This window comes from Carcharodon carcharias, chromosome 15, assembly GCF_017639515.1.
Source record: "Carcharodon carcharias isolate sCarCar2 chromosome 15, sCarCar2.pri, whole genome shotgun sequence".
Classification (NCBI taxonomy): domain Eukaryota; kingdom Metazoa; phylum Chordata; class Chondrichthyes; order Lamniformes; family Lamnidae; genus Carcharodon; species Carcharodon carcharias.
Genome location: NC_054481.1, coordinates 55,333,669 through 55,348,508, shown reverse-complemented (window position 1 = coordinate 55,348,508; position 14,840 = coordinate 55,333,669).

Genomic DNA, 14,840 nt, shown 5'->3' with positions numbered 1-14,840 from the left:
CTAGTTCCCTAGACATGCAGTTTTTGGCGACATTGGTTCTATATCATTTGCAGGAATGAAAGGCGATGTCTGTAGACCCTGGGTCTCAGAAGGTGCTGACCAGCGATGGCTCACTGTGGCTCAGCAGCGTATATGGAAGCCCCAGCCGCCCCTTCTTCTTGAGGGTGCTGCTCCTCCCTCTGAGCAGCCAGGTGCCTCTGTCGCTCACTTCTTCGTTGTCTCCTCTCTCTCTATGCCATGAGGCATACAGCCAGTTCACTAGGCTCCATGCACCTTGTGTACTTCTCCTGCAGGATGAAAGAGAGAGAAGCGTGGGCTGACTTGAGTATTCTAAGAACTTTTCTTGATTAAGACTGAAAGCTCCTTAACGCATCCTGGAGAGCGTTGGCCACGACTTTGATAGCCAGAGTTTAGTACGCTACATGGCTGCCCGAAACCCCACCCTCTTCCGCTCACTCCATCTGACTGATTGGTGGCAGCTTTGTCCATTGGACTGCATACTGTGCTCTTAGCTCAGGCGCAAGCATTCTCCTAACCTGCACTGCAAGGCTGCACTGTTAGCTTGAACCAAGGGGGAGATTGGTCCAAACCGGAATGATGACATTGCAAGGGGCTGTGCGCATCTCCACCAGTGACTGCTCCATGGCTAGCTTTTGTGAGGAGATTGTACAAGGAACCCAGTTATCCAACTGTTCTGTAGTCCACTAAAATGCTCATTGGTTTGCAGTCTATGCTCGAAGGGTCAAAAGCTCTGGAGCACTTGGCACTTCCATGCCTCTGCATTGCTTGAGTGGGCAGACAAGCCCGAGGCCCGATTCCAAGCATGTTAGTGTGGCTGTGTCTGAACTGTCTCAGCTGCGGAGGAATGGTCACTTTATACAAGGTTTCCCTAATGCGTGGCTGCTTCCCTCCTTCCCCACGCCGCACGTGCTTGTGCACTACCATCAACCACAGGGCAGCCCTTCCCCCCACCAACTTGCCTCCAACCGAAGGGCAGACCTTGACCCCCCAACCTGCCTCAGCCTTGAAGTCCAACAGGCGACCCTGGCGAGTGCTGCACAACGTTACTGTGTGCTCACGTCCATGTTCCCCTCGAAGTGCAGCCTGCCGAGTGCACGCCTCATATATGCTGTTGTGAATGCCAATGTGCTTGGGTGATCCAGCATGGGGGGGATGATTCCGGTAGGATGGGCTTATAATGACACGCAGCTGTTTTACAATGAGGTTCCCGGCGTCCGAAGTCAATAAACACAGCCCACCATTAATGGGCAGAGTGGACGATTGCAAACTACTTTCACAACATCATGAAACTGATTTTTGGCCATCTTGCCATATTGTCTGGTCACACCACAGAACACAGCTGACACCAGCGGGCACGGAAAATTCCACCCTAAGTGTATTTACCAGCCTTTGCTAATGTAGACATGGGCACAAACTATTTTACTAAATACCAAGTATAGGTTTAAATATCTGTGATGAAATGGAAGAAAATTTTAGATTTTTTTACTTACGCTTTCTGATTTTTCCATTCCCCATCCTAACTGGACTCACTCTTGGCTCTAAGGGTGGTGGAGTGAGCTGAGGGGTATAATGGTGGAGGGAGTGAGGTGAATATGTTTGGATGGAGGAGGTGAGTGCTTGAGGCTGGAAGGTGAGGGGACGACAAGGTGTGGGTGAGGGAGGGGCTGAGGTCAGGGTGTGTGGGTGGATGGGATGAATGGATGAAGGGTGAGGAGGTGAGGGTGGAGGATGAAGGGTGAGGAGGTGAAGGCAGAAAAAAAGAAAAAAAAGCCAGCGCAGACATGATGGACCGATGTTCAGCTGTGGCTTGGGGTAATTCTCTTGCTTTTGTGTCAGACAGCTGTGGGAGCCCCACTCTTGAAACAGATAGCAACACTGGCTGGGATTTTCCGTGCCCACTGGCATTGGGTGTGTTCAGTGGCATGAGCGGAGGATATGGCATGATCCATTTCACAATGGCTTGAAACCAGTTGGCAATCATCCGTTCAGCTCGCTGATGGTGGGCCACGTTTCCCATCATTGGACATTGGGAACCTCACTGCAATACATCTGCATATCATTATTAGGTCAGCCTGCCGGAATCGTCACCCCTCACTGGGTCCGCCCGTGTCGACGAGAAAATACGCCAACGTGTTTCACAGCAGCATATATAAGGTGCGCACTTGGTGGGCTGCACTTTGCTTGAGATTTCAAGGTTTGTTTGCCTACCTTGCTTCAGTTAGCACTCACAGTCATCAGCGCCAGACTTCACAGACAGCATCACATCACTTTTGGGGGGCTTTTGGGCAGTTCTCTACTTACCAGATCAGCCGTATGTGGGTGGCTTTTCAGTGGCTGCAGGGCTAGGGCTTGCTTGGGGAAGGGGGAGAAGTGGCCTCAGGCAAGAAAAGAGGCTGCAGGACCAGGGTTGTACTGCGGAAGCAAGGTATCCCAGGTGGGGGGAGCACATGTTGATCTGTGCAAGTGGCCTCAAGACGGTGAGGACTGAGGTGGCAGTCTCCAGAGGAGATGAGGCCAGGTGGACGTGTGAGGGTATGTGTATGAGAATGGGTGGTAATATCCCTTGAGCTGGCAGTGAGTGAGATGCCAGTGAATGTGTGATAGGTTTGAGTGTGTGAGTTTGGTGTGATGAGATGGTTGCCTTACCCTGGTGGCATGGATGAGATCAAGCACCCTCCATCTGCATTGGATGGCCAACCTCTTCTGTGCAGCATTGGCACTGATCACCATTGCCATCGCCTTCCAAGCCAGAGTGGTAATGTTGCTGCCCCTCCTGCGGTTAGATTGGTGGTAGAGGACGTCACAGTGGGCCTCCATGGCATCCAAAAGGTGCACGAGGGCTGCAGTTGTCTTGCCTTTCGGGGCCATGTCTTCTTTGCAGCAGTCCTGGGCTGGAAGCACTGAACGCGGCTGTAATTTAAATGTGGTGCCTGGTAGGATGAAATGTCAAGGTGATGGCTTGGCAGGCGAATCGGAACCCGACTGCCATTGAAGCGGCATATATCCTGGGAAAGCGTAATTAATGTGCTGGCTTTGGGATGATACGGCGTGAAAAGCTGCCATTGTGCCTGGCAGGTAAAGCTTAGATTTCCAGTCCACTACCGCGCTTAGTGCCAATCTGGGATGATTCAGCCTACTGTCTTTTGGATGAGACGTTAAACTGAGCCCCCTGGAGAGAAGGGGAAAATTCTCTGAAGCGCATAACTCACCTCCTGACTCCCCAAAATCTGTCCACCATCGACAAGGCACAAGTGAGGAGTGTGATGGAATACTTTCTACTTGCTTGGATGAGTACAGCTCCAACAACACTCAAGAAGCTCAACATCATCCAAGACAAAACAACCCGTTTGACTGGCACCCCATCCACTATCTTCAGCATTCACTCCCTCCACCACTGACGCACTGTAGCAGCAGTGTGTACCATCTATAAGATGCACTGCAGCAACTCATCAAGGTTCCTTTGACAGCACCTTCCAAACCCATGACCTCTACGACCTAGAATGAGAGGCCAGCAGATGCATGGGAGCACCACCACCTGCAAGTTCCTCTCCAAGCCATACACCATCCTAACTTGGAACTATATCACTTCTTCCAATGTTGCTCCGTCAAAATCTTGGAACTCCCTTCTTAACAGCACTGTGGGTGTACCTATGCCACATGGACTGCAGAAGTTCAAGAAGGCAGCTCACCACTGCCTTCTCAAGGGCAACAAGGGATGGGCAATAAACACTGGCCCAGCCAGTGAAGCCCACGTCTTGTGAAAGATTTTAAAAAAAGTAACCAGACCAATGTTTATCTCTAAATCAAAATGACAAAACTCATTGCTATTTGATGTATGCAAATTGGTGCAACGTTTCCGACATTATAACTGTGATTACACTGTAAAATACTAATTGGCTGCACCGTGCTTTGGGATTTTCAGAGATATTGAAAGGTTCTATAGAAATGGCAAATTCTTGCTTTTATACTTTGTGGCATCTTATTTGACTCAGAAATATATCAAATACAAACTCAGTGCTGTCCTGACTATATCTTTGCTGACATACTTTCCAGCAGCGGTCATTGAACGACATAGAATGGACAGCACAGATACAGACATGTGCATCAACTGGTCTATGCCGGTGTTCACGCTTCACACAATCCTCCTCTCACACTTCATCTACCCCCTCCAACATATCGTTCTACTGCCTTCTTCTTCATGTGTTTATCTTGCTTCCCCTTAAATGTATCCATGTTATTTGCCTTAACCACTGCTTTTTAATACTCGGTGGCAAGGCCAGCATTTGTTGCTCATCCTTAATTGCCCTTGAGAAGGCTTGTGGTAGGTAGTTCCGCTCTCAACACTTCCTGAATAAAGATGTTTCTCTTGAATTCTTTATTGGATTTATTAGTGACTATCTCATGTTGATGGCTCACCAAATGGAAACATCTCTATATCTAATCTATCAAATCCCTTCATCAGGTCACCCTTCAGTCTTCACTTTTCTCGAGAAATATTTCTGGAACAGCAGTCGAGGACAGAAACTCTTCCTAATTCTTTGACTATCTCAACCCAGGGCTGCTGAGTCCAAATACAGGATCCCAAAGTGACCCAAGTTGAAATTGGTTAACTTGAAACAAGCCAGTGATTGAACCTGAGAATTCCTGGGCTGACTGAACCATATAGATACCAACTGAACTCCAGGGAATCTTCATTCTTGGTATATGGAGCTTTATGATGTTAAAGGGAGTGTCGCATTTGCAGCATGATAGTAATAGCATAAAATTATGTCCTTACAGATGAACCTTGTTGTTTTTCCTGTCCAGCTGATTACAAAAACTGCACTGGCAGAACTCTGCAAGTTTGGTCGGCTTACTCAGCAAAATGGGAAAGAGCAGAGGGAAACGATGGGGAAAGGGAAAAGTAGTATTAAACCCCAAAATATTTTGGATATAGTCCTTTGGTAATATAGAACTTTATTATTGCCCTCATCAGGACAATTTGCAAGGAAATACCAATGTCAAGGGCAACAACATATACTTTATGAGAAGAGAGTACTGATTGGTGACTGTCAGTCACCACCAACTGGTGCAATCCCTTGGCAATGCCTCCCCCAATCAGAATCTGCTTGCCAACCAATCAGCAGTCTCTTCTCATATAGTATAAATATGTTGTTTCCCCTTATATTGGTATTTTCTTGCAAATTGTCCTGATGATTGCAAGACGAAAAGCTTCAACAAAAAATGGCAGTCGGAGTTCACATCTCTAATAGGAGTCAAATACAGTGTGTACTTATCATAGACTGTCCCCTCCCCACTGCGGCTCAATCAAACTCCTGAGGAATCTGAATAAGTACAGCACAGGCTTGTAAGAGAGTTCTCAACCTTCATTAAGAACTCTATGAACAATATACTTCAACTTTAGGAAGCATCAACAAAATTCAACTGGTTGCATGGCACCAGCACCAGAAAGGTACTGATAAGGAGAAGGACACTCACAAACAGTTCTGATGAAGAGTCATACGAACTGGAAACGTTAACTGTATTCCTCTCCACAGATGCTGTCAGACCTGCTGAGTTTTTCCAGCTATTTTTGTTTTTGTTTCAGATTTCCAGCATCCGCAGTATTTTGCTTTTGCTTTTATTTTGACAATCACTGTACTTAGGAATCAGCCTACATTATGCAAAATCTCTGGAGTGGGTCCTCAAGCCACAAGCTTCTATCTCAGAGCCACAAGTGCTCATAACCGAACCATGGTTGACACCAAAAGAACTTTAAAGAATTGTATAAATACTTGAAGGTGAGAAAATTGAATGTGACTGGGACTAACTGGAAAACTCTTTCAAAGGGTTGGCACATGAGTGATGGGCCAAATTGCCTCCTTTTGTGCTACAGGATTCTATAGTTCTAATGGCTTTATTATTTTATTATGCTCAACACACAAAGGAACCCTTCCTCCCACCGCAGCAACCCCCCACCCCCTCCCCCCCCGCCCCCGGCAGGCCCTCATTTTCCCCTTCCAATACTTTACACAAGATTATAGTGCAAATATCACTGGACTAAAAGCTTGAAAAACTATGCAAAGAAAAGTTTCAGTTTACATTCATTTTAGTTTAGTATTTTTGCATCAGTAAAAGAAAAACGAACAAAACAAGACAAGCTCCCTTCAGTGCTGAAACTTCAGCTCTTCATTTCTTTCTTTGTGCTCTCGAGCTTGAACATTTGCAAACTTATTTTGCTGTGCACACAAGCGTTAAATTGAGTTTGCACTGTGGACCAATTTTCAGGGCTGTGCTTGCCTAGGAGCTAAGCTGCTGTACATGGGTAATTTCTGCATTCCAGCAATTGCATTAATTAGGGAATGTAAACAGCCACTTTGCCCATTACATGCAATTATACAGCTCGAGTGCAACTGTAAAAGTGTGAATCCTGTTTAAACCGAGTCTTTAAATGTGGGCAATTCATGCAATGGGATATATGCAGCATCAGGCAGAATTCTGTTTTTTTGGTAGTGAGACAAAGCAGGGGAAGTAGATTGGTAAGAATAATGTATTACATAGAATTTAGAGCACAGAAACAGACCATTCGGCCAAACGCGTTTGTGTTGGAGTTTATATTCCACACAAGCCTCCTACCACCCTACTGGACATCATCCTATCAGCATAATTTTCTATTCCTTTCTCCCTTATGTATTTATCCAGCTTCTTCTGAAATGCATCTATGCTATTCATCTCAACCACTATCCATGTGACAGTGTGTTCCACATTCTAACCACACTCCTGATAAAGTTTTTCTTGAATTCCTTCTTGGATTTATTAGTGACTAACTTCTATATGTGACCCATAGTTTTGGACTTCCTCAGAAGTGGAAATGTCACCCCTGCATCTACCATATCGAATCCTTTCATAATATTAAAGAAGCAGGAGGAAAAGATTTTGGATAGAAATCAGTAAGCAGAAACCCCCCACCCCACCCCCACCACCAGCTGAGGCTGATTGCAGCACTCTCAGCCCTTGATGGAGTGAGATTATCAGTCTCAGCACAGGAAGGGAGTTGAATCTGTGATCTTTTCTGAACAGTTTCTTTGACACTGAATGCTGGCCATACATACTTAACCATTTCTTAAACTAACAGGTTTTAAACCTCTTTTGCATGAGAGCTGTTACATGTAATTACAGTGAAATGGCAAACAAATTAAATAATAGTTTTGCCTCTGTGTTTACTAGGTGAATACAGAGGCAAAATAATTAATTAACAACTTAAATGCTGGACATGACTTTAAAAGAAGAGATCAGAAAAAAATATGAAGATTTGAAATAGAAAGGGAATTGATAAACTAATCAAATTTAGGATAAAATCTCTGATCTGGATTAATTGCATCGACACATATTTTAAAAAAAAGTAAGGGAAAGATGGCAGAGGCAGTATAACATATAAAAGATAATTCATTAGAAATGGAAATAATTTCAGAGGACTGGAAGTCAGTGAATGTGATTCCTCAATTTAAAATGTTAAACAGAACAAGTCCAGGGAACAATAGACCAATTAGCTTCATGTCAGTGAGAGAAAAAATAATGGATTCATAATAGAAAAACATCTAGAATTTGAAAAAAGTAGTAAAGAGTAGTCAGCACAGATTTCAAAATCGATATTCATGCTTGACCAACCTTATTGATTTTTTTGAAGAAGTAACAGAAATGGTAGACAAGGGTAATGTAGTAGATGTAATATATTTGGATTTTTCAAAAGGCCTTCAGTAAGGCACCACATAGTAGTTTCATCACTAAGGTTAGAACAAGTGGAGTCCGGACAAGTAGCAGAATAGATAACAAGCTGGTTACAAAACAGCAAACGGAGAGTAACAGAAAATAGTTAGATAGATTGACAAAATGAATGCTCCACAAAGATCAGTGCACTGGCCACTGCTGTTCACAATTTTATAAATGATTTGGATTTAGAATCAGAAGTACAATTTCAAATTTGTATAAGACAGCAAATTGGGGAGAATAGTTAATATAGAGGAGAAAAACAAAAAAATACAGGAAGACATAATAAACCTGCAGATTGGGTGTGCAATCGACAAATGAATTTATAAATAGCTAAGTGTGAGGCAGTACACTTTGGTAGGAAGAATAAGGAAGTCACAAACTCCTTAGAAAATAAGTATCTAGATCTTGTAGACGAGGAAAGGGATCTGGAGGGTCAAATACTCAAATTGCAAAGTAACAACAGGTTAATAAGGCTATTAAAATGGCAAACAAAGCACTGGGGCTAATCTCTAGAATAGAATTGAAAAACAGAGAGATTATGTTAAACTTGTATAGCACCTTGGTTAGAGTTTACCTGGAGTACTGTGAACAGTTTTGGTCTCCACATTATAAAAGGCATGATAGAGGCACTGAAGAAGGTACAAAATTTACTAGGATATAGGTACTGAGAGATTATACTTATCAGGAAAGATTAATGGCTGTGTTTTTGTTTTCTCTAGAAAGGAGAAGACTGAGAGGGTTAGCTGATAGACTACAGCTACTGATGGTGGAGTGATTAAAACCAGGGATGTGCAAGAAGTCAGAATTGGAGGCGTGCAGAGATTTTGGAGGGTTGGAAGAGATAGAGAGGTCAAGGCTATGGAGGGATTTGAAAACAAGGATGAGAAATTTTAAATTGAGGCATTGCTGGATACTAGAAATCTTCAAGATCATGAAAGGGTTTCATAGGGTAAACATAGATAAGATGTTTCTATTTGTCGGGGAGACTGGAGCCAGAGGCCATAAGTATAAGATAATTACTAATAAATCCAATACAAAATTCAAGAGAAACTGCTTTAATCTGAGAGTGGTTAGAATGTGGAACTCATTACCATATTGACTGGATGAGGTGACTAGGATAGCTGCATTTGGGATAGGAGGTAATATACTGGCATGGATTAAGGGTTGGCTAACAGGCAGAAAACAGAGTAGGAATAAACAGATCATTCTCGCATTGGCAGGCTGTGACTAGTGGGGTATACAAAGATCAGTACTTGGGCCCCAGCTGCTCACAATATGTATCAATGATTTCGATGTGGGGACCAAATGTAATATTTCCAAGTTCACAGATGATACAAAGCTAGGCGGGAATGTATGTTATGAGTAAGATGTAAAGCAGCTACAGGAGGATTTGGACAGACTTACTGAGTGGACAATAACATGGAAGATGGAATATAATGTGGAAAAATGTGAGGTTATCCACTTTGGTGGAATGAACAGATGTGCAGAGTATTTCCTGAATGGGAAGAGATTAGAAAACGTAGATGCACAAAGGGACCTGGGTATCCTTGCCCATAAGTCACTGAAAACTAACAAGAAGGTTCAGCAGGCAATTAGGAAGCCTAATGGAATGTTAGCCTTTATTGCAAGAGGATTTGAGTACAGGAGTAGTGAAGTCTTGCTTCAATTGTATAGAGGCTTGGTTAGACTGCACTTGGAGTACTGTGTGCAATTTTGGCCTCCTTACCCCAGAAAGGATATTATTGCCACAAAGGGAGTGCAACAAAGTTTCACCAGACTTTTTCTGGGGATGGCGGGACTGTCTTATGAAGAAAGATTGGGGAAACTCTAGAGTTCTGAAGAATGAGAGGGGATCTCACTGAAACCTGCAAAATACTTAAAGGAATAGACAGGGTAGATGCAGGTAAGATGTTTCCTCTGGTTGGGGAGGCTAGAACTAGGGACACAATTTCGAAGTAAGGGGGAAGCCACTTAGGACTGAGATGAAGAGAAATTTACTCAGAGGGTTGTGAATCTTTGGAATTCTCTACCCCAGAGGGCAGTGGAAGCTCAGTCATTGAGTGTGTTTAAGGTAGAGATTGATAGATTTCAACAATAACATTATTGACAATTAACAATAACATAAAGGTTTATGGTGATAGTGTGGGTAAAAGCCATGATCATATTGAATGGCTGAGCAGGCTCGATGGGCTGAATGGCCTTCTCCTGTTCCTATGTTCCTATTTAATGGGAAGCTAGATAGACAAATGAGGAGGAAAGGATTAAAAGGTAATGCTGATAAAATTTGCTGATGAAATAGGGTTGGAAGAGACTCGTATTTAACTATGGGTACCATGCAATCACAGAAACAGGCCATTTGGCCCACCAAGTCTACACCTCTATTTATGCTCCACACAAACCTCCACCCACTCCTCTTCATCTAACCTGAACAGAATATCCTTCTTCTTCTTTCTCCCTCAATGTTTATTTGGCTTATCCTTAAATTCACTCATGTTGCCTAATTTAATCCTTGTGGAAGCAAGTTCCACATTCTAACCACTCTCTGGGTACAGAATGTACTGTGTCATGTGTGTGAATTACCCACACTTTAAACTTAGCCAAACTGAGCATAAAGATCCAAAGTTTAACCTGTTTACTTCAGACTATGAAACTATTTAACACCTTTAATTAGCAGTGTTTACTTCTCTTTGAGACGGTCCTTAAAACCTACCTTTTTGACCAAGTTTTTGATCATCTGACCTAATATCTCCTTATGTGGTTCGATATCAAAATTTGTTTGATTACAGTCCTGTGAAGTGCCTTGGGATCTTTTACTAGGTTAAAGGTGCTTTGTAAATGCAAGTTGTTGTTTGAGTTCAGATAGTCTAGCTAAGCAGCTTAGGGTTACCTGCATATAATAGTAAGCTGGTGGTGTTATGTATAAAATTCAATACTGGTTGGCACCTAACTATGCTATATAAAGCCTGAAGTTAAGTTAAAGCTACTGAAGTATATATGTGGAGCATTTACGTAAGGTCCACAGCACAGAAGCAGGCCAGTTGGCACAATTGTCTGTCCTATGCTGATGTTTATGCTCCACATGAGCCTCCTCCCAAACCTTCTTCATTAACCCCCAGTGTATCTTTCTATTCCTTATTTCCTTATGCTTATCTAGCCTCCCCTTAAACGCATCTCTGCTATTCACCTAAACTCTCCTTTTGGTGGTGAGCTGTCTGGGTAAAGAAGTTCCTCCTGTATACCTAATTGGATTTTATTACATTTATATATGGCCTCTAGTTTTGGTCTCCTCTGCAAGTGGAAAAGTGTTGGCTACATCAAACCTGTCAAACCCTTGCATAGTTTTTCTCTTTTTCAAAAGAGTTCCATCCTGTTTATACTTGATATATTGCTTAAAGAAACAAAGAACAATTTAATCCCTGAAATTTGACATTGAAACGCATCTGAACTTTGTTGTTCTTGTTTATGATACCATCAGTACCCAGAGATTCCATTACAGTCATATATCTTATGAGTATCAAGTAATCTATATTTGTAATAGAAGTAGATTCATTTGCATTTTGACTTGGACAGAAAGTATGAAAGAGCCCTGTAATTGAAGATTTTAAACAATAGGGAAATCACTGATTGAGTGCTACTCAATTTTCCGACCCTATAACAAAAGGGATGTGTAAAGCTGCAGAGAGCTTTACTGTTAACTTTAAGATTTGAAAAATCTGTGGTTAAAGCCCATGACGTCACTAACAAATGGTCATCCTGTTATTAAAATAGTTCCAGAGGTTGCAGAGGTCATTGTATTTTTCATTTGTCTTTTGTCTTGTAAAACTTTCCAGAATAAATCTGGAAAAGCCCACTCCATGAATGACGGTAAAGATTTATAGCTGGCGTATGGGTGTGCTCACTATTTATGTAGGATTGTGCAATCTTTACAGTAATGGGCCATTGGGTTAATAATTGAGAAACATAAAGAAGTCATAAAGAAGGGAGAGGGAGGGACTGGATAGCAGGTTACTTTACATTTGCTGAATTGTAGATAGGGTCAGTGGACATTATGGTTGATTCTTGCTGGAAATGTAATGATGCACGCCATTATTAAAGCGTAAATCAGCCATCAAATTCAGGCAATTAAAAAAGATACACTGTGAATTGCAAATATCAAGAACTACGAGTCAATTCATGCAGATATTGCAAAATACTTTTTAATAAGGTAATAATTGTTAATGCAATGCCAATCAACCCCTCTGGCCTAAAAATTGAACAATATAAACTGTGGATTTTCTTTCTTTCAGGTAATAAATTGTGCTTGGAGAGTTTAAAAATATTAAATTTAAAATTTACATTATTTTTCCTTACTTTTTCTTCTGTCTCTTTTTATTTCTCTCTTAATCCAACCTTTCTTTCCTTCTCTTTATTTCTCTTTCTGTACCTTATTTGACTCTAATTCAAATTTCCTTCTATTTCCCTCTCCGCCATTCCTTGGTTTCATTCTCAATATTTAGTGCATAGTGCCTTATTGCTTCTCACAAACATCTCACAGGTAGATCCTGACTTATGACAACAATTTAAAACAGGTCACCCATTTTAAATCTCTCCCAATTTTTATTTATATTAAAGTTACCCATTTAATACTAATTCACAAAGTCAAGATCTACCTAACGGGAAGCAAGGTAAGGATAATTGGGTCATTTTCGGGTTGGGAGCTGTAACTAGTGGAATGACACAGGGATCATTGCTGGACCCTCAACTATTTAAAATCTATATTGTTGACTTGGATGAAGGGACCAAAAGTATGGTAGCTAAATTCACCAATGACACCAAGATAGGTAGGAAAGTAAGTTGTCAAGAGGAAGTAGAGAGTCTGTAAAGGGATGTAGATAGGTTAAGTGAGTGGGAAAAAAATTGGCAGTTAGAGTATAATGTCGGAAAATATGAACTTGTCCACTTTGGCAAGACGATTAGAAAAGCAGTATACTGTTTAAATGGAGAGGGACTGCAGAACAAGGTGGTACAGAGGAATCTTGATGTCCTGGTACATCGATCACAAAAGGTTCGTATGCAGGCACAGTAAACAATTAGGAAGGCAAATGGAATGTTGGTGTTTATTGCAAAGGGAATGGAATATAAAAGTAGGGAAGTTTTACTACAGGACATTGGTAAGACCACATCTGGAGTACTGTGTACAGTTTTGGTCTCCTTATTTGAAAAAGGATATAATTGCATTGGAAGCAGTTCAGAGAAGATTCACTCGATTCATTGCTGGAATGAAGACTTTATCTTATGAAGAAAGGTTAAACAAGTTGGGCCTGTATCCATTGGAGTTTAAAAGATTGAGAGGTGATCTTATTGAAACATATAAGATCCTGAGGGGCTTGAAAGGGTGGATACTGGGAGGATGTTTCCTCTTTTGGGGAGAGCTAGGGGACACAGTTTAAGAATGAGAGGTCTCCCTTTTAAGACAGAGACTTTTTTTTCTCTGAGGTTCATTGGTACGTGTAATTCTCTTCCCCAGAGAGCTGTGGAGGCTGGGTCATTGAATATAATCAAGGCTGAGTTTGATAGATTTCTACATACAAACATGCGAACATATGAATTAGGAACAGGGGTAGGCTACTCGGCCCCTGGAGCCTGCTCCATCATTCGATAAAATCATGGTTGATCTGCTTGTAACCTCTCTTTACCCCCAATACCCTTTTACTCCCTTGTTATCAAGCACCTATCCAACTCTGCCTTAAAAATATTCAAAGACTCTGCTTCCACTGCCTTTTGAGGAACAATTCTAAAGACTCATGACCCTCTGAGAGAAAAAAATGTTTCCTCATCTCTGCCTTAAATGAGCAATCCCTTTTAAACAGTGACCCCTAGTTCCAGATTCTCCCACAGGAGGAAACATCCTCTCTACATCCACCTTTTCAAGACCCCTCAGGATCCTAAAGGTTTCAATCAAATCACCTCTTACCGTTCTAAACTCCAGTAGATACAAACTTAGTCTGTCCAACCTTTCCTCATAAGACAACCCACCCATTCCTGATATTAGTCTAATAAACCTTCTCTGAACTGCTTCTAATGCATTTACATCTTTCCTTAAATAAGGAGACCAATACTGTACACAGTACTCCAGATGTGATCTCACCAGTGCCCTGTACAACTGAAGCATAACCTCACTACTTTTGTATTCAATTACCTTCGCAATAAATAATAGCATTCTATTTACTTTCCTAATTACATGCCATACCTGCACGCTAGCCTTTTGTGATTCATGAACTAGGAATCTCAGAATTCTGCAATCTCTCACCATTTAGATAATATGCTTCCTTTATATTCTTCCTGAAAAAATGGACAGTTTAACATTTGCCCACATTGGACTCCATTTGCCAAATCTTTGCCCACTCACTTAACCTATCTATGTCCCTTTGTAGCCTCCTTATATCCTCTTCACAACTTACTTTCCTACCTATCATCAGCAAATGTAGCAACCATACCTTCAGTCCCTACATCCAAGTCATTTATATAAATTGTAAAAAGTTGAGGCCCCAGCACTGATCTCTGTAGCTTTTTGATTTTGTGGCTTTGTGGATTATTGATGGACAAGGGAGTCAAGGGTTATAAGGAGTAAACAGGAAAGTGGAATTGAGACCACAACCAGATCAGCCATGATCTTATCAAATGGCAGAGAAGAGTAGAGGGCCAAATGGCCTACTTCCCTTATGTCTTAGGTTCCAATTATATTTTAATGCAGTACCATTTTGTACTTAGTAAGATCCCACCATTAGCAATGAGACAAATGACCAGTTAATTTGTTTTTATGTGTTTTGAGGGAGGGTTGTTCATCCATAGACTGGCAGAACCCCATGTTCTTACTTAACTAGAACCACTGGATGTTTAAAATCCACCTGAATCTCAGAAGGATGTGAACATCTCATCAAAAGCAAGACCTTGGGATGGGGCTTAGAGCCACAACCTTTTGACTCAGAAGGCTGAGCAATTGAATGGTACAGAACACCTTATTCAGAAAAGACAGTCATAAGATGCAGCATTCACACTTATTCATCCCTAAATTCAGGTAAGTCTATTTG